This window comes from Vipera ursinii (assembly GCF_947247035.1).
Source record: "Vipera ursinii genome assembly, chromosome: 7".
In the NCBI taxonomy this organism is placed as follows: domain Eukaryota; kingdom Metazoa; phylum Chordata; class Lepidosauria; order Squamata; family Viperidae; genus Vipera; species Vipera ursinii.
Window position 1 is genome coordinate 66,911,091 of NC_139521.1, and position 21,888 is coordinate 66,932,978.

The window sequence follows — 21,888 nt, forward strand, 5'->3', positions numbered from 1 at the left end:
ACAGGCACTCACTGTTACGCGGCACTGATTCGACCCACCAAACTGCCGACCTTCTGATCGACAAGTTCAGTGTCCTAACCCACTGAGCCACCGCGTCCCTGTAAAGGGCATTATACTGGTGTAAAGAGATGTCCTTGGTGGTCAAACCTTCTTACAATGAAGCCTCTCCATTCTCATTTTGAATAGAGACATCACTGTCTTTGCAATATGCAGTTCACGTGCCTGGCAAGTAACACAGCTCTTGAAAAGGCAGGGGGTAGACCAAGGTCAAGATGTTGCCTTCCTTTCCTGCACCTGGGTTCAGATAGTGAAACTGACTTGGACTGTGCTGCATCTTATTAAAAAGCAAAATCTTTTGTCAGCTGCAATATAGAAAAGCTGATGACTTTAATGCTGGTTAGTTGGAAATGACTTAACGGCACACAATCACTTTGGAAAGGTGCTATATATGTTTGTTTAATAAATAAATCTTCATGATTCTTTTGGTTTTTTGGGGTTTTTTGCCACTAACATGGCTAACGTGGCTCTCTTCTGCATCTGATGAACAAAAAGCTTGCTTTGGCGATGAAAGATAAATCTGTCACACAAAAGAGCATCTACCTAAGGTCATTTTGCTGAATAGCTGCCCTTCTTAAGAGGCAAAACTGGGGCATTTGCCTGCCACACACAGATAATCCTATAAGCAAAGAGGGCATAGTATAACCAGGAGATGGGGGAGAAAGGAAGGAAGTACACAAGACGGGAAATACGGAATAAAGCAAGCAAGCAAGAAAGTTAGGATGCACTCATTCACCTGAAGACCAACTTTATTAAACAGATGAATATACAGAATTATCACCGAGGATTATTCTCACATGCAATTTCTTTTGTACGTACGATTGTCATTCTATGCACTCTTTAGACCCTTTTAGGACCCGTAAACCAGGATGCAAATGGTGACCTTCAGGCAAGAATAAATGCCTATTATATGCCTACTGTTCTCGGTATTATAGTGCCCCCATATTCTCCCGGAGTTCAAGGGCAAACTTTTCAACTGAAACAGTTCGCCTGGAGAAAAAAAACGAGCGGGATATCGGCCCCCAAGGTATTGCAATTTCAACGCCAGGTGAAGAATTTCCTCTTTAAATCGAAGTTCTTCGATCCTTTTTTTGGGGGGGGGGGGAAAGTGGTGCGGGGAGGGAATCGTTTTAGGAGGTGGGCGTAGATGTTAATTCACAAAATACCTCTTATACCAGGGGTCGGCAACCTCGGCTCTTTTATGACTCGTGGACTTCAACTCCCAGAATTCCTGAGCCAGCTATGCTGGCTCAGGAATTCTGGGAGTTGAAGTCCACGAGTCATAAAAGAGCCGAGGTTGCCGACCCCTGTCTTATACCATTCCCCACCCCCTTTCTTTGGCTCGCTGTGGGGGGGGGTCGCTTTCTTTTTTCCTGTTGAAAAAAAGATAGCAGGTATTTGGGCTCCATCGTGGATACGGGGCAGAATTAAGCAGGCATATACATCATCGAATGAAGGCTATTGCTAAGCACATTTGATTTGTGCTTAGATTGTGAGCCGCCCTGAGTCTTCGGAGAAGGGCGGGATATAAATGGGATTAAAAAAAAAATCAAATTCCCGGGGTTGGGTAGGAAAAGACCACCAGAGGCGGCCCACTCCTCTTCCTCCTCCTCCTCCTCCTCCTCTTCTTCCTTTCGCCTGCTCGGCGGATGTCGAGGGACCCGTTTCCACCACGGCCCCGAAGGCTGCGGGGCGGGAGCGGCTGGCAGAAAAGGAAGGAGGGAGCAAGCGAGCCCTCCAGCGGCGGCGGCGGGGAGGGTTGGAGCCGCAACCGAGAGCCGGCGGAGGGAAAGGAGGAAGCGGGAGGACAGGAAAGGAGGGAAGCAGGCGCACCGGCGGCGGCCAGGGCAGGGAATTAAAATGGCCACCAGCAGCTGGAACCGGAGGGAAGAGCGCCGCCTTCTCACCTCCCGGGATTCTCCGCTCGGCCAGGCCGGGCCTTGATTGATGAGGCCAAGCTGGGAGCTGCCAGCTGAGAGGAGCCGACGGCGGGGGGCGCTGCCGCCGCCGCCTCCTCCTCCTCCTCCGCCTGAAATCGCCCCCTTCGCCTGGGCTGCAGCCGCGCCGTAGGGGAGGCGGACAGTCGCCCTTCCCTCCTCCTCCTCCTCCTCCTCCTCCTCCTCTCCCTACCTCCCCTGCGCCTTGCCTCCAGGGCCACCCCGACGGACCCCGGATGCCGTCCTGAAGCCCTGCAGTCCCCTCCGGTGAGGGCAGCCTTTCCGGGCCGGCTTCCCCTGCCCGCGGCCGGAGAAGACCAACCACCACCCCGGTTCGGGTGAGTTCTGCTCCCTCCTGCCGCCGGGCTGCTTGGGCCGTGGGGCGAGCCGGGTGGCCGCCGCTCTCTTTCCCTCCTCCTCCCCCATTCCCTGTTCCCTAGGCCGCGCCGGCGCTCCGAGCTTTCCTCCGCTTTCTTTCCAGAGATGCTGCGGCGGCGGTGGCGACCGCCGCTTCCTGACCTCCTTCCCCCTGCCAAGTCTCGCTTGGCTTGGGCTGCGCTGCTTTCCTCTTCCCGGTTGCGGGAAAACAGTTTTTATTCGCCTGGTTTGTGCTTAAGCTTGGAGGAGGGGAAAAGGAGAAAAGGGGAAGGGGAATCTTCCGCAAGAAAAAGAGCCGAGGCTTCCCGATTTATTGATTGATTTATTCATCGTGTAAAGGTTTGGGTTGTTTCCTCTCCCCCCCCCACCACCCTCCTTCTGCTTTAATTTAATTTTATTGAATTTATATACCGCCCTTTGCTTTAATGAGAATACCACCGCCTCTGTGTTATTTTCGTTCGCCCGGTTTGCAAACTGCCCGGGCGGTGGTGGGGCCTGCCGTTTCCCCACGAACGGTGAAAAATAGCAGAGCCCCAAATCAATCAGAGCTTGGGTCTCGGGGACAGATGATCCTGGTTTGTGCAGAAGGGTTGATGCTTGCTGGAAGCTTTCCTCTTCCTGGCCCTTGCGGTGAATATCTTGGTTAGGGGGGAAAAATATTCACTGCATGCCGCCTTTATCTTTGTTAAAACTAAAAGGATGCTCGGTTTTGTGTGTTTATTTGCGGCTTCGGGTAGGTTTTTGTGTGTGTGTGTGTGTGTTTTTAGGGGTTCGCTTTAGATCCGGAAAGGAGAAGGTGGTTTGTAGCTTTTCTCTATGCTCAATCCATACTTTCCCCAGGCAGGAAAGCAAAATAACAAAAGATAGCCAATCCCAGTGGATTAGAGGTGTCTTGTTTTGGTTTTTATATAGTGGTTTACATGACAGATCTATAGCATGGGGTGGGGGAGATATGTTGGTGTGAAAAGGTGCAAGTGTGTGTGGGGGGGGATTGAAGGCATATTGTCAAGGAGAAAGTCACTAGCTGCTAGGAACAAAGGTGGCTTTTAAAAAAAATGAGTTGTGCACGGATGAATAATCCTTTTAGTTCTGTTCTCTAGAGAACCTTTATAATGGTTTGATGTCAGTAGGGATCTGGCTTTCAATTTCAGGGTTCTCTTTCTGCTTCCACTGAGAACTATAGGAGATAATTTGACATTCTTCTTGACCATTAACGTAAACATAGAGTAAGGCAAGTTCTGTCCATTTGTTTTGTGGTGCATTTCGTAACCTAGCGGGAATGTTTTCATTGTGTATAAACTGCAATGGCACAAGTGCAAGGTACTTTAAGGCTGAATTTTCGAGGGGGGGAGGGCAGGGGGAAGATGAAGACCTCTCCTCTTAGGGATAGAAGGAAACAAAAACAGCTATATATGATTTCTGCTATCACTGTGTCTCCGAGATAGATATTACCAAGCTGAATTATACATAGGCAACCACTTACACAGCTTTGAGTAGCTTTAGGAAGCTGTCAGAAAATCCGATACAAAACCAGGGCAAATGAAAGGGTTGTAGGTATGGCTGGCTTTTATCCCTGCTCTTTGTTTTAATGGGTTCCCATTCTTAAAAACAATTATTTCAAAGCTTCAGGTATTTCCAAAGAGGCAATACATCCAATTTTAAAGACTAGAATATTTGAACTGGGGACTGAGATAGGCAAGTAGTGTCAAAATGGGATGCTTTAGTACAACGGTAGGCAACCTTGGCTCTTTTATGACTTGTGGACTTCAACTCCCAGAATTCCTGAGTCAGCATGGCTGGCTCAGGAATTCTGGGAGCTGAAGTACACAAGTCATAAAAGAGCCAAGGTTGCCGACCCCTGCTTTAGTAGGTTTCTTACTAATGGTTAACATAAAAGTAGGGTTCTGTTGCACAGTGAAATTGCCTGCAGGACCTTGCAATGCAGCATAGTGTAAAATGTATAGATAACAGCTTCCCGTGTATTATCTGTGAAAAACAGCACTTTTCAAAATTTCTTCTTCAATTGCATTTAGATACAAACTGCAAAGTGTATGATAGGAACTTTCTGAGATGTTTCTTTTGAACACAGTAGAAAATGGTGTTTCCATTGAAATATAAATATGCTTGATTAGATTGAAAGAGTAAACTGTGCGTGAAACTTATTTAAGGAAGTTAAATTACTAAACGGAGTTTTGAACATTTGTGACTTGTCTTTCTTTCATGGCTGCAGAGCTTCTTAGATAGGATTACAATATTTCACGTGTGATCAGACATTTCAGTTAAACCCTTCTGTGGAGAGAAAGGCACTTTTTTTTCCTTTCCACCAATATTTACTTATTTTGTTGTGACATTGTAATGAAAAGCAGCAGTAGAGAACATGTGGACAGAATAATGATGGTGCATTTTATTGTAATTAGAAGAAAATTCATATGTTCACTGATATTCCCCATGATCTTAACCAGAGAAATGGATATTTGAGGATTTTAGAATCACTGTGTAATTTCAATTTAATTCTGTAAGAATATAAGGCAAACATACTGCTCTTTTTGCTTATATGTCAAGTATTTCAGTACTTTCTAAGGGTTTTTTTTTGAGGTTGGTTTTTTTTTGCAAAAATGTAATGCAATAATGATTCAGACTAAAATGTTGGCTGAGATTCAGTCACCGTCAAATCTATATAAATCTGTAAAGTTACACAGGTAGTCCTCGACGTACGAATACAGCTAAGCCCAATTTTCTGTTGCTAAGCAAGGCAATTAAGTGAATTTTGCCCCATTTTTTAATCTTTTTTTCCCCATGGTTGTTAAGTGAATCACTGCAGTTAATGAATCATGCGGTCATTAAATGAATCTGGCTTCCCTCACATCTCTTAAACCAGCTGAAAAGGTTACAAAAGCTGATCACACGAACCTGGGACAGTGCAACCGTCATAAATCCATGCCTGTTGCCAAGTGCCCAAATTTTGATCACATGACCATGGAGATGCTGCATTGGTTATGTGAGAAAACTAGTTATAAGTCACTTTGTTCAGTGTTCATTGTAACTTTGAAAAGTCACTAAACAAATGGTTGTAAGTTAAAGACTACCCGTATTAAGAGTCCAAGGACTGATCTAACTACTCAGACTTTCAGAATAGGCTTATTCCTAACCTTTGGAACTATTTAATTGTTTGGCCTGGGAATTGCTTAGAACTAAAGCTGGAATTTTCTGCCTACAGAAAATTGTTTTATCATTCTCCTCATCATGTAATGCCATGTATCAGGCAGTCAAGATAACAATGCAAACTTTATTTTTTTAAAGCAGAGATGAGAGTTGTTGGGGAAGTCATAGATGCATAGGACTTTTCTATTGGCAGTGTAGATGTATGTGCAAATTGAGGTCCCTCCTTGCACTTGTGTATATAAAACTGCAGCAGAATCAGCATGTATCTGTAGATGCAGATAAGGCACACTACTAACCCATCATAGATCAGTGTTTCTCAGTCTTGACAACATTAAGATATATAGACTTCAACTCCCAGAATTACTCAGCCAGCTGGTAAGAGTCGTAGATAGATACTACAATTCTTATATATTGGATTCTTGCTCTATTGAAATACTGTATATAATGTGTTTGCTAATGAAAATATTATGATTATTTCTGGTGCCTATTATATGACATATTCCTACTTTGTTGAAAATGAATTAGATTTAATGTTATATTCAATCAGACTTGAAGTAGGCACTTCTATGATTGTTAGATAAAGGAACTATACAGTTAGGTAGTTACAAAATGTATTAGTATACTTCAGTGTTACTGTTCTCTTTATTGGCTTGTTGTAAGTTTTAGCAGGAAAATAGTTGTAGTCAGTTCTTGGGACCATGGCCATAAATAAGGCATCTCCTTTTGATGAAGGTGCTAAAACTAATTCTTTGTGTTTCCAAATTCAGGTGAAAAACTACTATCCAAACTTGGAGGACCTGCTACTAGTCAGTGCTGCTATGAGTATTTAAAATTGTGGTCTCTCATATTCACTTGGAACTTTTGAAATGAACTTTGGCCAGTATTAGTGTTTCTCAACCTTGTGAACTTTTAAGATGTGTGGTCTTCAACTCCCAGAATTCCCCAGCGAGCCATGCATCTTCTAATAATAATAATAATAATAATAATAATAATAATAATAATAATAATAATAATAATGATGATGATGATGATGATGAAAACCCTATACCATTTCAGACAAATGGCTGGCCAGTTTCTTCTTAAAAACTTCCAGTGATGGAGCACCCACAACTTCTGGAGGCAAGCTGTTCCACTGGTTAAAATTCCTCCTTAATTCTAGGTTGCTTCTCTCCTTGACTAGTTTGCATCCGTTGCTTCTTGTCCTGCCTTCAGGTGCTTTGGAGAATAGCTTGACTCCCTCTTCATTGTGGCAGCCCCTGAGATATTGGAACTCTGCTATCATGTCCCCCCTCGCCCTTCTCTTCATTAAACTACACATACCCAATTCCAGCAACTGTTCCCTATATGTTTTAGCCTCCAGTCCCCCAATCATCTTTGTTGCTCTTCTCTGTACTCTTTCTAGAGTCTCAACATCTTTTTTACATCGTGGTGACCAAAACTGGATGCAGTATTCCAGGTGTGGCCTTACCAAGGCATTGTAAAGTGGTATTAGTACTTTACTTGATCTTGATTCTATCCCTTAATGCAGCCTAGCACTGTGTTGGCTTTTTTGGCATAAGTTTAAGTTTATTGAATTTAAGATTGAGAAGCACTGATCTATAATTTTGATTTAACCCTTAACAACTCCTTGTTCTGACAGACCTTGGGCTGACTTTCTTTCAGCTGAAAAACAAGGTAGTGATACTGTAGGGATACTTTACTTTGCTGGTAAGTGCCATTGAACAGAGAAGGCTGTTCTTGAACCTTTTGAGCTATTGTGATTGCTAAATGGAAGAGGAAAGCTTTTGGTGCAGTCAGAATGTTTCCGGATGAAAATTCACAGTGAATATGATAAAGCATTTAGCCCCCTCCCCCTTTTTTCTTGTTTAACATATCTTTATGAAAGTGGATTTGTAGCACTTATTATAGCCAAGATCAAACATTGAAATAAAATCCAGGTAACATTTAACAAAACTGGGGATCAATGAAATATGTTGTCCTGTGCAAACTCATAAAACATAATAAGATTTATATTACACATGTTAAATGTAAAGAATGAATGTTATGCTTTATTTTAATATTCCTTTTACTCTTCCCCCGGCCTTGCAGTAAGTGATAATTTTTTCATAGTTTAAAAAATTGCTCAATGTTCTGTGGTCTTGAAAAGACTTCTTAAGTGATCCTAAGCTGCAGAATCAGAACATGAAAAGATAAAGGGAAGATCAGTACTTAATGTATGAGAAACATAGACATTCATATTCCTTTACATTTATGTTCTTGAAATGATTCTTTTTCAAAATATATTTTATTGGTGTTTTTTTAACATAATCACCTTAATATTTGCTAGACAGCGTATTGTCTGGCTTTATATTTAAAAACAATAACAATGAATTTCTATAATTCCATAATCCACATTGTAGCTTTCTTTGATTTTCTCTTCCAATAATATTCTCTTTTACCAACCTTGAATTAGTATATTTCTTAGTATTTTGATAGATAACAATTGAATATAAATATTTTTCTATATTAACAACCACATCAATATAGAGCTTTTTTAATTAATTATCTTAATTACCTTGTTATAGATCCTGTTTTCAAAATTCTTATTAAGATTTGTTTTACCTACAATGTTCAAAACATTCTTATCAGTTAATTACACTTAAATATTTAAGTCTTTTTCCTCATACAAATCATCCTAACAATTTTGCATTTCTCATATCTTAAAAAAAAGAAAAGGAAGGAAATAGTATGCTACTTTAAAAACATGTCCCTCTTAAGCTAAGATACATTTATATCCTGAGTTTTTCTATTCTTTTTAACTGTATTCAAATAAATGTTTAATCTTTAAATATTCCATTTAATCCAATCATCTAATCTTTTGAATCTATTCAGAACATTTTATTAATTGAGATTTTCTCAAGATCAATTACCCTTAAGTATCTAAAGCATTTCAAATGGATCAGCTAGGCGGTGGAAGAGACAGCCGCAGCAACCGCCCTGAGCAGGACCGGAGTCGTTGCCCTGCTTCGATCTCCTGGCCTGCTCCTGAACAACGGCGGCATCTCCCTGGGATCAAGGAGATGCCGCAGACCGGCTATGCGGACCCGACCGACCACCACCGAGGGGCCTTTGACAGCGGCGCTAAACTTCTCCAGGCCCCGGTCAACCAACTCACCGAAAACCCCTCGACGGCAGCACCACTAGATGCGGCGTGGCGTCCCCGGCCCGCACCCTAGGTGCCAACGGTATCTCCGTGCCGATCAACACCCCTAAAGACGCCAGGATACAGCTGACCGTTGGAGATGACGGCGACTAGACCACCGAGGCCATCAACATCTGGCCTCCACCAGCTCCGAACCCCCCTGCCCTCCCTCGCCCCACAGGACATGATGGGCCTGGGTGCAAGCCACGGTGGCAGAGTGGCCTGTCCTACACCTGCAGCCCCATAGAGGTGAGAGCTCTATGGGGTATGCTTCACCCAGAGTGGGTCCTGGACCACCCCCAGAAGCAGAATCACAACCCATCGTGAGAGGATGGGGAGTGGCCTGCTTCTGGGGTTCACCCAACCAAGTGGCAGTGGCTGGGTGACGGTCCAGATACCCACCTACCCGACTAGACCCTCCTTCTAATGCTCCACCCAGGGGACCGCCTTCCCAATGCTCCCCAATGCTCCCTATGCGTCTTCAATATTCTTGCATAGATCTACTCGCCCTCAGGAGTTCCCCCCTCTCCTGGGTTCGTCCTGCCTTCAATACATCTAACCTCGATGACGGGCCCGACCATTGGGCCTCTGAGAGATGGCCAGGCAGGGTCAGGGGCCTCCATCACAAGACCAACAAGAGGCCCCTGGTTAAGTTTCTTGTTAAGTTTTTTGTCGGGTTAGGGAGGGGGGCGGGAAAAGAGTATGGCTGCTCGGGGAAGGCAGGCCTTCCGGGTACCATAACGCAGGCCAGGCCCACGACCATTCGCGATGGTGAGAAACGAGGACCAGTCGCCGACAATAACCAATGGCGTACTGACGAACATCCTATTCCCAGGATGGTGGGGAACGGCAGAAGGTGCACAAACAGAGGGCCGTATCGTCACCGGGAGTGTCATCTCCGCTCTGTACAAGCGGTGAGACGCTCCGACCCTCTGTACTTCCCCGGAGGACCCGGGAGCGAAGGTGTGCAGCCTCCTATGCTAAGGCTGGTCTACCTGAATGCCAGGTCCGTAGCTAACAAGGCACACCTTGTTCGTGACCTAGTGGAGAGCGAGCACGCGGACCTGGCTTGCATCACGGAAACCTGGCTGGGCCAAGAGGGTGGTGTCCCTCTGGTTGACCTCTGCCCGCCAGGTTTCCAGGTGCTGCACCAGCCTCGGACCCATGGGAGGGGCGGGGGAGTGGCAGTTATCATCAGGGAATCCCTTAGCCCGCGAGAGATCACCGTCCCTCAGATGGTCGGGTGTGAGTCTCTCCTACTGAGATACGGCCCGGGGGCGCAGTTGGGCCTGCTGCTGGCATACCTACCACCTAATCGTGCAGCGGCAGCCCTGCCCGAGCTACTCGATGTCCTCTCAGGGTTGGTGGTTGAATTCCCAAGACTCATGGTCTTGGGCGACTTTAACCTACCGTCCCTGGGAGGATCGTCCGATCTGGCTCGGGAGTTCATGGCTTCCATGGCGGCCATGGACCTGTCGCAAATAATTTCTGGACCGACTCATGAGAGAGGCCACACCCAAGACTTGGTGTTCTTGTCTGGACGGTGGCGCGATGATAACGGTGGGGGTGCCACGACTGTTATGCCCCTGTCATGGACCGATCATCACCTCGTGCGGCTAGACTTCCCCTTTGCCACCCCCCGCCGTGGGTGCGCGGTGCCAACCAGATGGTACCGCCCTAGGCGCCTAATGGATCCTGATAGGTTCCAGGCAGCACTTGGGGACGCACATGCACTCCCTGCTCACAGCTCGGCGGATGCCTTAGTGGAAGCCTGGGAAAAGGCAGCCACGGAGGCTCTGGACCGAGTTGTACCCTTGCGGCCTCTGACCCGGCGCAGATCCCAGTGAGCCCCATGGTTCACCGCGGAGCTCCGGGAGATGAAGCGTCGGAGACGGGGCCTAGAGAGCCGTTGGAGATCCAGTCGATCCGAATCCGACCGATTGCGATTAAGAATCCTCACCAGGTCTTATCTCGCTGCGATAAGGGTGGCAAAATCCAACTACTTTTCCACCCTCATCGCATCCGCAGATAATCGCCCGGCTGCCTTGTTCAGGGTGACTCGCTCCCTACTGAACCAAGAGGTGAGGGAGGAACCCTTGCAGGGTCGAGCCGAGGAATTTGGTCAATATCTGCTGGATAAAATTGCTCGGATCCGAACCGGCCTGGACTCCAACTGGGCTGAGCTGGAAGAACAAGGCATGGACAGTCTTGTCGACGTCATCTGGGAGGAATTTGATCCTGTGACTCCTAAGTAAGTGGACAGGATTATGAGGAGGTTGAGCTCCTCCACATGCTTACTGGACCCGTGCCCTTCCTGGCTGGCATATGCAGCTCGAGAGGGGACACGAGGCTGGTTCCTGGCGGTCATCTCCGCTTCTCTGAGTGAGGGTCACTTCCCCACCGCCTTGAAGGAGGCGGTGGTGAGACCCCTCCTCAAGAAGCCCACCTTGGACCCATCCTCATTGAATAACTTTCGTCCAATCTCCAATCTTCGCTTCCTTGCGAAGGTTGTTGAGAGCGTGGTGGCGCACCAACTCCCTCAGATCCTGGATGAAGCGGTTTATCTAGACCCGTACCAATCGGGCTTCAGGCCGGGCTACAGCACGGAGACGGCATTGGTCGCTCTGATAAATGATCTCTGGAGAGCCCGGGACAGGGGCCATTCCTCTGTCCTAGTCTTATTAGACCTCTCGGCGGCTTTCGATACCATCGACCATGGTATCTTGCTGCGACGCCTCAGGGGACTGGGAGTGGGAGGCACGGTTCTGCGTTGGTTCTCCTCCTTTCTCCAGGGTCGCTCGCAGTCGGTGTTGGCAGGGGGACAGAGGTCGACCCCGAGGCCTCTCGCTTGCGGAGTCCCTCAGGGGTCGGTCCTCTCGCCTCTCCTGGTCAACATCTACATGAAACCGCTGGGCGAGATCATTCGCAGCTTTGGAGTAGGGTACCATCAGTATGCTGATGACACCCAGCTTTTCATCTCAACTCCAAACAACATCAGTGATGCCCTCGACGTGATGTCCCGCTGCCTGAAAGCGGTCCGGGAATGGATGGGGAGGAACAGGCTTCAACTGAACCCGGACAAGACTGAATGGCTGTACGTACCGGCAAGCCAGGATACTCAGAACATCCCATCCCTTAACATCGGGGACAAGTTACTACCCCCTGTTGATAGGGCCCGCAACCTGGGTGTCCTCCTTGACTCGCAGCTCTCCCTGGAAGATCACATAGGAGCTGTGACCAAGGGGGCCTTCTCCCGGGTTCGACTAGTTCGCCAATTACGGCCTTATCTGGACCTGGATGCCTTACGTACAGTCACCCATGCTCTTGTGACCTCTCGCCTAGACTACTGTAACGCTCTCTACATGGGGCTGCCCTTGAGATCCACTCGGAAGCTTCAACTGGTGCAAAGTGCAGCGGCACGGACACTCTTGGGAGCCTCCCGATACTCCCATATCACACCTCTCCTCCGTGCGCTGCACTGGCTTCCAGTTGCCTTCCGTGTGAAGTTCAAGGTGCTAACAATGACATACAAAGCCCTACATGGCATGGGTCCGGACTACCTACGGGAGCACCTTCTGCCAATGTCAGCACCCCACCGTCCTGTGCGCTCCCACAGAGAGGGCCTCCTCAGGGTGCCACCGCTCAAGGAATGTCGGCTGGTGGCCCCCAGGGGGAGGGCATTCTCAGTGGGGGCGCCAGCCCTCTGGAACAGCTTACCAACCGAAATCCGGATGGCCCCCGACCTCCGCACCTTCCGGCGCGACTTAAAAACTTACCTGTTCCAGCAGTCCGGCCTGGCCTGATAGCTCTAATTGGGGTCCCAGTTTGTATTTTACTATTGTTTTTTTTCACTATTGTTCATTCTGTATGCCTACCTTATTCTGTACACCGCCCCGAGTCCCTCGGGAGAAGGGCGGTTTATAAAAACAAATAAATAAATAAATAAATAAATTTCCCTCATATAAACCATCCCAACATTTTTATATTTCTCATATCATAAAAAAAGAAAAAAATACTGTTACTTAAGGGTCCTATCCCTCTTAAACTAAAATACATTTATATCCAGAATTTTTCTGTTTCTTTTAACCATATTCAAACAAGTGTTTAATCTTTAGATATTCCTTCTGATAAATCCCATCATCTAATTTCTTAATTCTAACTTTAGCCTTTTTTTCCCCTTCCAAGCATCTTTCCTAATCACTATGCTCTGCTGGACCAAAATGTCTTCCCATAGTCTTGTAGATGTTGTAGGTACAGGAGACAAATACAGTAAGATGTTTTTGTGGGAGGGTTTCGCCCCTTTGTATTCATTGAAAATCTTTTCTTTCTTTTTCTTTTAACTTCTCTTATCATTTTTTGTCTCTCAAGTTCTCCTGACAGCTCTATAATCCATTTTGTCGAATCTTTTTTTTTGTCCTCAAACTTATTTTGCAATCTTGAAGTGTAGGTTATCTTTTCCATGTCCTATATTTCCTGCAATTTTTTCTCTGCCTGGGTTAAGTCATAATACCTTCCATTGTTGGGTTCCATCTTTAAATCTCTTTCCTCTGGTTTATATTCTGTTGTCTGCTTTATCTGATCACTCTATTTTTATTTTCTGAGAGTTTTTTTGTTGTAAGGTTAAATTGAAGATGTGTTCATTTATATTTTCAAAGTTGTTTTTAATTTCTTCGTGGTTTGAAATCAGTGTCATTTGAATTAGTTGCAATATAGCATACATTTCCTTCTGGAAAGTATTTGTTTTTTTCTTGATATGTTCTTTCTGCAGACCTGTGATGTTCCATGCCAGCCAAAAGTCAAAGTTTTGCTTTGTTTGCAAACAGCTTTAGAGTCACAGTTCAATAAGTATTTATAATCCAGGAAGATCATTTTTTTAAGGTTTATAGTTCTCGCCTTGTAGGTACCCCAAAATGTTTTCTTTGTTGCAGCTGTTCTCTGTTTAGTTAAGACATTGAAGGTCACAATGGGGCGAAAAGAAGCAAGGCCTCTTTAAGGAAAGGGTGGAAGAGTCAGGATCAGAAAAAGGAAAGAAGGCGAGGTTGTCAGAATACAAGCGAATTTGAGGGCTAATCCACATGGAGCCCCATTTCCATCTGTCCTGTTTGCCATCGTTCACTCCCTAGAGACTAAAATGGACAATGTGAAATTTGAGCGGGCCACGAACAAGGAGTATATATCGGAGGTGGTGACCCTTTGAGAGCTGTATGCAACGAAATTTCATTTTGATATATGCCGATTGGTGTACATTCAAAGTGACAATAAAGTTATCATCATCATCACAAAAACAAGTTATCTTTTTCTGGGCTTTCTGCCAATTCCTGTATTATAGCAACTACAGTTGTATATTTTCATCTGCCACTAAATGTCAGCACCATTTTTTTTCAGCTTTCAAAACAAGTACCGTATATACTTGAGTATAAGCCGACTCGAGTATAAGCCGAGACCCCTAATTTTACCCCCCAAAACTGGGAAAAGTTCTTGACTCAAGTATAAGCCGAGGGTGGGATCCGCCGAGTGGCTTTCAGCACTGGAGAAAATGCAAAATCGCTCGAGACCAAACTCGAAGGAATCAGCTGCCGGTGGGAGCGAGGCGATCCGTGCGGTCCCGTGACAGCCAGTCGGGCAAGCAACGGGGCAAGCAACGCGAAGAGCGGCAGGGCTTTATTTTTGCACCGTGGAGCTCCCCCTCCCCCTCCTCTCAAACTCCCCCTCTCTCCCCCTTCCCCCCACTTCCCAGAGCTGAATACAGGGTATTAACCGGCGGCGGAGGCTTGCAGAATGGCGGATCGAGCCTCTGTCGCCGGCGGTTGGATCCGTGCTCCACAAGCCTCTGCCGCCGGCTGGATCCGCGCCCTGCCGCCGGCAGAGGCTTGCGGAGCGCGGATCCAGTGGGGGGGGAAAAAGCCCTTTACCAGGATTTGCCTGCATGCCGGCGGAGGCTGGATCCGTGCTCCAAAAGCCTCTGCCGCCGGCTGGATCCGCGCCCTGCCGCCGGCAGAGGCTTGCGGAGCGCGGATCCAGTGGGGGGGGAAAAAGCCCTTTACCAGGATTTGCCTGCATGCCGGCGGAGGCTGGATCCGTGCTCCAAAAGCCTCTGCCGCCGGCTGGATCCGCGCCCTGCCGCCGGCAGAGGCTTGCGGAGCGCGGATCCAGTGGGGGGGGGAAAAAGCCCTTTACCAGGATTTGCCTGCATGCCGGCGGAGGCTGGATCCGTGCTCCAAAAGCCTCTGCCGCCGGCTGGATCCGCGCCCTGCCGCCGGCAGAGGCTTGCGGAGCGCGGATCCAGTGGGGGGGGGAAAGCCCTTTACCAGGATTTGCCTGCATGCCGGCGGAGGCTGGATCCGTGCTCCAAAAGCCTCTGCCGCCGGCTGGATCCGCGCCCTGCCGCCGGCAGAGGCTTGCGGAGCGCGGATCCAGTGGGGGGGGAAAAAGCCCTTTACCAGGATTTGCCTGCATGCCGGCGGAGGCTGGATCCGTGCTCCAAAAGCCTCTGCCGCCGGCTGGATCCGCGCCCTGCCGCCGGCAGAGGCTTGCGGAGTGCGGATCCAGTGGGGGGGGAAAAAGCCCTTTACCAGGATTTGCCTGCATGCCGGCGGAGGCTGGATCCGTGCTCCAAAAGCCTCTGCCGCCGGCTGGATCCGCGCCCTGCTGCCGGCAGAGGCTTGCGGAGCGCGGATCCAGTGGGGGGGGGAAAAAGCCCTTTACCAGGATTTGCCTGCATGCCGGCGGAGGCTGGATCCGTGCTCCAAAAGCCTCTGCCGCTGGCTGGATCCGCGCCCTGCCGCCGGCAGAGGCTTGCGGAGCACGGATCCAGTGGGGGGGGGGAAAGCCCTTTAGCAGGATTTGCCTGCATGTCTCAAGTGCTACCTAATGTGCTTTCAGCCTCAGTCGGCCACTACACATTGTAATCACGAAGGTAGCTCTCTAACGGAAAGGGAAGGGAAGGGAAGGGAAGGAAAGGAAAGGAAAGGAAAGGAAAGGAAAGGCCACCATCTCTCCTCTGCCGCTCGCTCTCGCCGCTCCAGCCCTGGCGAGCCAAAGAGACGAAAGGCCCCAAGCGATAGGAAGGGGATCTATGCCCTAGAGTGGGAGGGGGGAGGGAAAGGGGGGGGAGGAAAGGCCCGATCGCTTTGTGTTGAGCTGGTTCAGCTCAGCCGGACTAGGCGGGGCTGCGGCTCCCAGCTGATGCCGCTGCCGCCATCCAAGTCCGGCCGGCAAGAACTTTTTTTCTCCCCGCCCCGCAGTGACGAGTAAAGCGCGACTTACTTCCTCCTCCATGCCCACGTCGCCTTCTCGCCCAACAATCCCAAGTAAGGGGCGGCCTCAGAAAGGGGCTCTAACTTTCCCCTACCGCTCGAACTTATCTTGGAGAGGAAGGCAAAATCGGGAGAGGGAAGAAGAGCGAGGACTGGAGCAGCGCTTGCCCGGCTTCTCTCCCCTGCAGGGAGCGGCGGGGTCAGTTCCGCCTCCACCATGTTCTCTCTCGAGAGCCTTGTCCCACCCGCAAAACGCCAGCGCCGCCGCCGCCGCCCCCTTCCTAGCCAGCCCTCAGCCGCTTCACAAGCACCCGTTGCCGGCCCAGTTCTATCAGACCCGCGCGGCGCCGCACGTACTCCGTTTACATGGCCCCTGTACTTCCCCCACACATCCCTTCTCCCGCCTCCTTCCCATAACGGCCTCTACCTACCGGACGGCGCCTCAGCTCCCCGTGTCCGCCGCCGCCGCCGCCGCTGCCACCCTGACCAAACCCTCTCTGCCTGCGTGCGCCCTCCCTCCTTCCTCTCTGTCTAAAGCAGCGCGCCGAGTCCCGGCCAAGGCGACGCTTTTGTTCTCCTCGCCTGGATGCGCTTCCAAAAGTGAAAGGAAAGAGGCTTCACCCAAAACTTGCTTCCCGTTTTCCTCCCCCTCCCCCCTTTTCCCTTTCTCCCTCCTCCCAGCGCGGCGCTTTGAGTAGTAGCCCTTCCACTCCCCGGCTACCATCCCGGGTTCTTGAAAGCCCCGGTTTTCGTCCTTGGGTACGGGAAGAGGACTCCCGGCGCCCACCCGGCCGAATTGCGAGGGGAGATCGTTCTCCGCGCCTGTCAAAGGGGACCCAAACAAAGAGGTGCATTTGCCGGAAACAACGATCGGAGGGATTCTCCTTGCCTCCTCCGCCTCCATGAAGATTTGTTTTTCTGGGAGGCTCACTTAGAGGGAAGTTTTGAACTGGAAGCCAGGGATGAGGCGAAAAAGCAACAGCCTGCGTCCGTCTCTCTCTTTATGTATATTTCTGTATATATCTTATCTCGGGATCTAGACCTTTCGAAGGAGAAGGGGCGGCTGGAGTTCGTGAGTTGCTGTGGGACCCAAGGGTTGGGGGAAGAGAGATGGGAGGGAAAAGGGGAGAAACCTGCCGCTGGCTAGTTCTTTGTCTGATCGGGGAGCCTGAACAAAAGAGGAAACTCGGTTGAACTCTTCATCTCCCTGTCTGCCTTATCTGGTCTTTCAAGAGGAGGGCATTCCTTTCACTTCTTGAACTTTCCCAAAGACTTGCAAACTTTTCCAACCATTACTTCCAAGGATCTTTGATTTTTATTTTTCCCCTTGCAACCTAGAGGAAAAGGAAGGTGAGCTGTTGATCTAAGTTTCTCTCTTCTTCCTTTGTAATTAAACTGGAAGTTTTACGTGTGGAAGGGGTAATCTGATTTTTCCTTCTCCAGGCCTCTGCCGCCCAGAGCGTTGTTTCTCCCCCTCGTGCGTGCGTGTGTGTGTGTGTGTCAGACAGAAACAGGCGGCAGAGGCCTGGAGAAGGAAAAATCGGCCGCAGCCTCAGGGTAGGCTTCTCCAGGGGCGCCGCCGCGATTCTGCAGGGGCCAGGTAGGGAAAACTCGCCGGGGAAAACGGGTGCCGTTGCAGCGCCCGGGGAAGCGTAGCCTGCTTGACCCACGGCCTCTGAAATGTTCAAAATCCAACTTTTCTGCTTTTTGAAACGCACCACCGGCTGCTCCGTCCAGAAGCCCAGATTCGGGAGGGCTGCTTGGCTTCCACTTGAGCCCATCTATGTCCGCGACCCCCCCCCCCACTACCCCTAGACCTCAGCCTCGGTCCCCTGTCCGACCCGGAGGAGTATTTTTTTAAAAAAAAACTTCCATCGGGATTTGTTCCTGGAGTTTAAATCCTTGCAGTCCGAAGCAAGAGAGAAAGCCGCGACCTCCTCCTGCGGGAGATTCTCTGCCGGCTCCGAAGAGCTCGACCACCAACGCCGGGGCGGCAGAGGCTTGCAGGGCTGGCGGCAGTCCAGCGTTGTTTCTCCCCCTCGTGCTCCCCCTCGTGCGTGTGTGTGTGTGTTTGTGTGTGTGTGTGTGTGTGTGTGTGTGTGTCAGACCCGCAGGAATGGCTAGTAAAGGTGGCGGCAGTCCGGCATTTGCGTTTCTCTGTGTGTCAAGCCCCGTGGGCTCGACACACAGGAAGGGGGGGAATGCCGGAATGCCGCTTCCCTACCAGCCATTCCCATGGGTCTGACACACACACGCACGCACGAGGGGGAGAAACAACGCTGGACTGCCGCCAGCTCTGCAAGGTTCTGCCGCTCCCTTCTCTCAGCAGCCTGTTCCAAACGAAGGGACAGTTCTTTTTTTTGTTGACTGGAGTATAAGCCGAAGTGGAGTTTTTCAGCCCGAAAAGTGGGCTGAAAAATTCGGCTTATACTCAAGTATATACGGTAGTTACTTTCTTCTCTTTTCATCAATAATCTTTTGAAAAGAAAATCTTAACAAATTCCACCAGTTTCAAACTTATCCAGATTTAAGTCTTATATTCTTTCATTTCAATATATTTCTGTCCCCCATAAAAGTTTAATTTGCCGCTTCCTTCTGTGGGAGGGTGGGGCAAGAGTCCCCCTCCTTCTCACTTTCGGAGGATTTTTGCTTCTTGGATTTTTTTCCAGGAAATCAATTATTAAGTAGAAGAGAGAATCGATATTCTTACCCAATTCCAAACACATTGTTTATGATCAAGCTTAAATTAGTGCTTTTTGGCTTCGGCTGCTTAGACTCTGGAGTGAAGCTAGCCTTTCTTCTGCTGGTTTCTGGAGGTTTTCCCCCAAACAACCGGATTGACCACTCTCTCCACGGTCAGCGTGGCTCCCCTTTTTTGTCGCATCTCCAGGGATCCCCTAACAGGAAAAAATCAGCTGTAGAGTGCGGAGCCCCGCAATCCCTCAGCTGCTGCACTACTATGCAAAACCGGAAGCCCTCTTGAAATAATTCTTATTTGAGTGTTGCCTGGCACTACCTCAGATAATTTGTGCAGGTCTTTCTTTCTTTCTTTCTTTCTTTCTTTCTTTCTTTCTTTCTTTCTTTCTTTCTTTCTTTCTTTCTTTCTTCCTTCCTTCCTTCCTTCCTTCCTTCCTTCCTTCCTTCCTTCCTTCCTTCCTTCCTTCCTTTCTTTCTTTCTTTCTTTCTTTCTTTCTTTCTTTCTTTCTTTCTTCTTGTATAGCCTAGTGCAACATGCTGTACATGGGAATGCCCCAGGAACCAACTAGTGCAGAATGCATCTGCGCAGATAGCAAATCATGTCAGGTGCAATTCAAGGTGCTGGTTAAAGCTCTACATGCCTTGAGACCAGATTATCATTTTCTAAGAGTCTCTGCCTGCCCAACTTGATCTAGCATAAATGATCCCATCAGCCAGAGTGTCAGCTGGCAGGGAATAGAAAAGGGACTTTTTTCCACAGTGACCCCTGCGCTTTGGAGATTAGAATAGCCCCATCTGTGCTAGCCTTTTCTAAGGCCTTAAAAACCGTAGTTGTGTTCCCTAACCTGGGGCGCTGAATGTGTAAAGGACCCCATTTGCTGGCTTTATTGCTAACTGGCCAAGTATGTATATTTATTTTGGATGTTTTTATTGTTTTCATGTTTGAAATGTGGTACAGTTTTTGAATTGTATAGGGTTCTATCAGGGGTAATCTCTGTAGAATAGTGTTTCTGGGCCTCAGCAACTTTTAAGGTTTGTGGAATTCTGGGAGTTGAAGTCCACACATTTTAAAATTGGTGAGGTTGAGAAACACTGCTACAGAGTGATCTCTGACTCTCTTTCATCAGACTGTTTCATTGTGTTATTCTCTTTCCCAGTTTGACATCTAGATTTATAACTGGTCTGCATTTTAATTTCTGATTTTAAAATACATTGATTTATAATGTTTAAGCTACTCTTAAGTCTAGTTGAAAGCCAGTGTGGCCTAATGACTAAGGTGCTTGGGCTAGAAGTGAAGAAACCTTGGTCCTGTCTTAGCAACCAGCTGGATGACCTTGAGACAGTTGTTCCCCCTGTGAGAAGAAGACACAAGCAAACCACTTTTGAAAGTCTTGCCTGGGAAACTGTATGGACTTGTCCAGGTAGTTCCCAGGAAACAAGTCTGATTTGAGGGCCAGAAAAACAAAACCACTCCAGAATTCAACTGTGAATGCAGATAATGGCTGGATTCAGCTGTTATAATAAATCTTGGATTGTCTTAATCATATCTAATTGAATCAATGAAAAGCAACTTGGTTCTCATGTAGGTTTAAGTCACAAATGAGGTTTAGCCTGGTTTTCAATTAGGTCAATAATTAAAAAGATCCAAACTCCTCCTCCTCCTCCTCCTTCTCTCTCTCTCTCTCTCTCTCATTGTGAAAGGACATTGTTTACTAGGTGAGCAAGTTTATGTTAATTAATATTTACCAATATGAAGTTTGCTTAAGTAAATGAATACATAGGTAAAAGCAGTAAGTTATTTAATCAAGTGCCCTTTGGCCCAATCTGTTGTCTTTCAGGAGCCATTGGATCAGTATTTTTCCAACTTCTCAGCAGGGCCAAAAATATTTGAATTCCACTTCACTCCCTTCACTAGCTTAAAGAGTTGTTTCGTTTTATTCATTAGTACAGTATTATGAGGTGGATACAATATGCTTTAATATTTAATTGCAGTTAGCTTGATTATGAAAATTCTAAGGTATTGAAAGGCTATATAAGATTTGCTATTTAAATATATTAGCACTTAAACAACTTTGGGTGCTTCTGTTTGTGTGTGTGTGTGCGCATGTGTATGTGTGTGTGTGTATATCCATGTATCCAAATGAGTAATTATAGATAGCATGTAAAACAGTATTTCTCAACCTTGGCAGTCTTGAGATGTGTGGACTAATGTTGGAAAATGGTTTATTTTATAAAATTATATGTTTTTTTAAAAAATAAAATATATGCAGAAAATATATGAGAGAGTAAAAAGGAGTATCAAATTTCAGAATATATACATACATATATCTATATAAATTGTCATTGTTCCTAATTTACTGGACATGTTTGTGCATTATGTAAACTTTGATTGTTGGATAAATCAAAATGGATGAGTTTGTATTTTGTGCTAGTCCATACTGTGTTTTGCTTAATTTTATTTAACATACCTGGTGGATGTTTGTAAACTATGATTTATGGCTTAGTAACGTGATCACAGCCCTTAAACCAAAGCCATCCACATTACAGCTTTAAACAAGATGTATGAAAGTTCCCATATTTCAGAGTTCACTTTATCATATTTCGCGACATCTCTGAATCAGAATTTTTAGAGCATCTCTATAACATCTTGCATGAACAAGAACCTTCTTACATAATATTGATTATAACCATGATAAACGAGAGTACTTTCAATTACTGTTAATTATGAAATACATAATTCTAGCTAAAGTGCAGTCTGAATACATCTGCCTACATAAAATATATTGCCTCTGTATAAAATCTTTTGTATTTTATTCTGGAGGAGGCATTGAATTCTTTTCCCCTTATTCATAGATGTTTCTATTGTTCCTGAATAAGAAATCTGTAATAGAATGCTGAGTATTCATTTATTGCAGTGTTGAAGGAAGACTTTAAATTGTACTATATAGAAGTGCTTACTATTGCATATATAAATTCTGGTGGAATTTTTTTTTTGGGGGGGTGTCAAATCTAAATTTGAGCAAATAGTTTCAGAAATTCCAATAGCTGATGATGTTTAATTCTCATTAAAATAATGGAAAACCCATACATATCATGGTAATGTGTGGGAAAGGTGATACTAGAGGATGAAACATTTTTTTAACAGAATAACAGAGTCGGAAGGGGCCCTGGAAGTTTTCTATTCTACCCCCCTGCTCAAGCAGGAAACCCTGTACCATTT

The 21,888-nt window shown here is 47.2% G+C and overlaps 1 protein-coding gene across 4 annotated transcripts in view; it reads left to right on the top strand.

Annotated features, from left to right (window-relative positions):
- Window positions 1–1,858: 1,858 nt before the first annotated feature.
- WDFY3 (WD repeat and FYVE domain containing 3) overlaps window positions 1,859–21,888 on the top strand; it is a 196,540-nt gene continuing 176,510 nt past the window's right edge. For all 4 annotated transcript variants that reach the window (XM_083367552.1, XM_083367553.1, XM_083367554.1 and 1 more), the window contains exon 1: window positions 1,859–2,332. The gene's annotated coding sequence lies outside the window, so the exon portion shown is untranslated. The remainder of the gene's footprint in view (window positions 2,333–21,888) is intronic.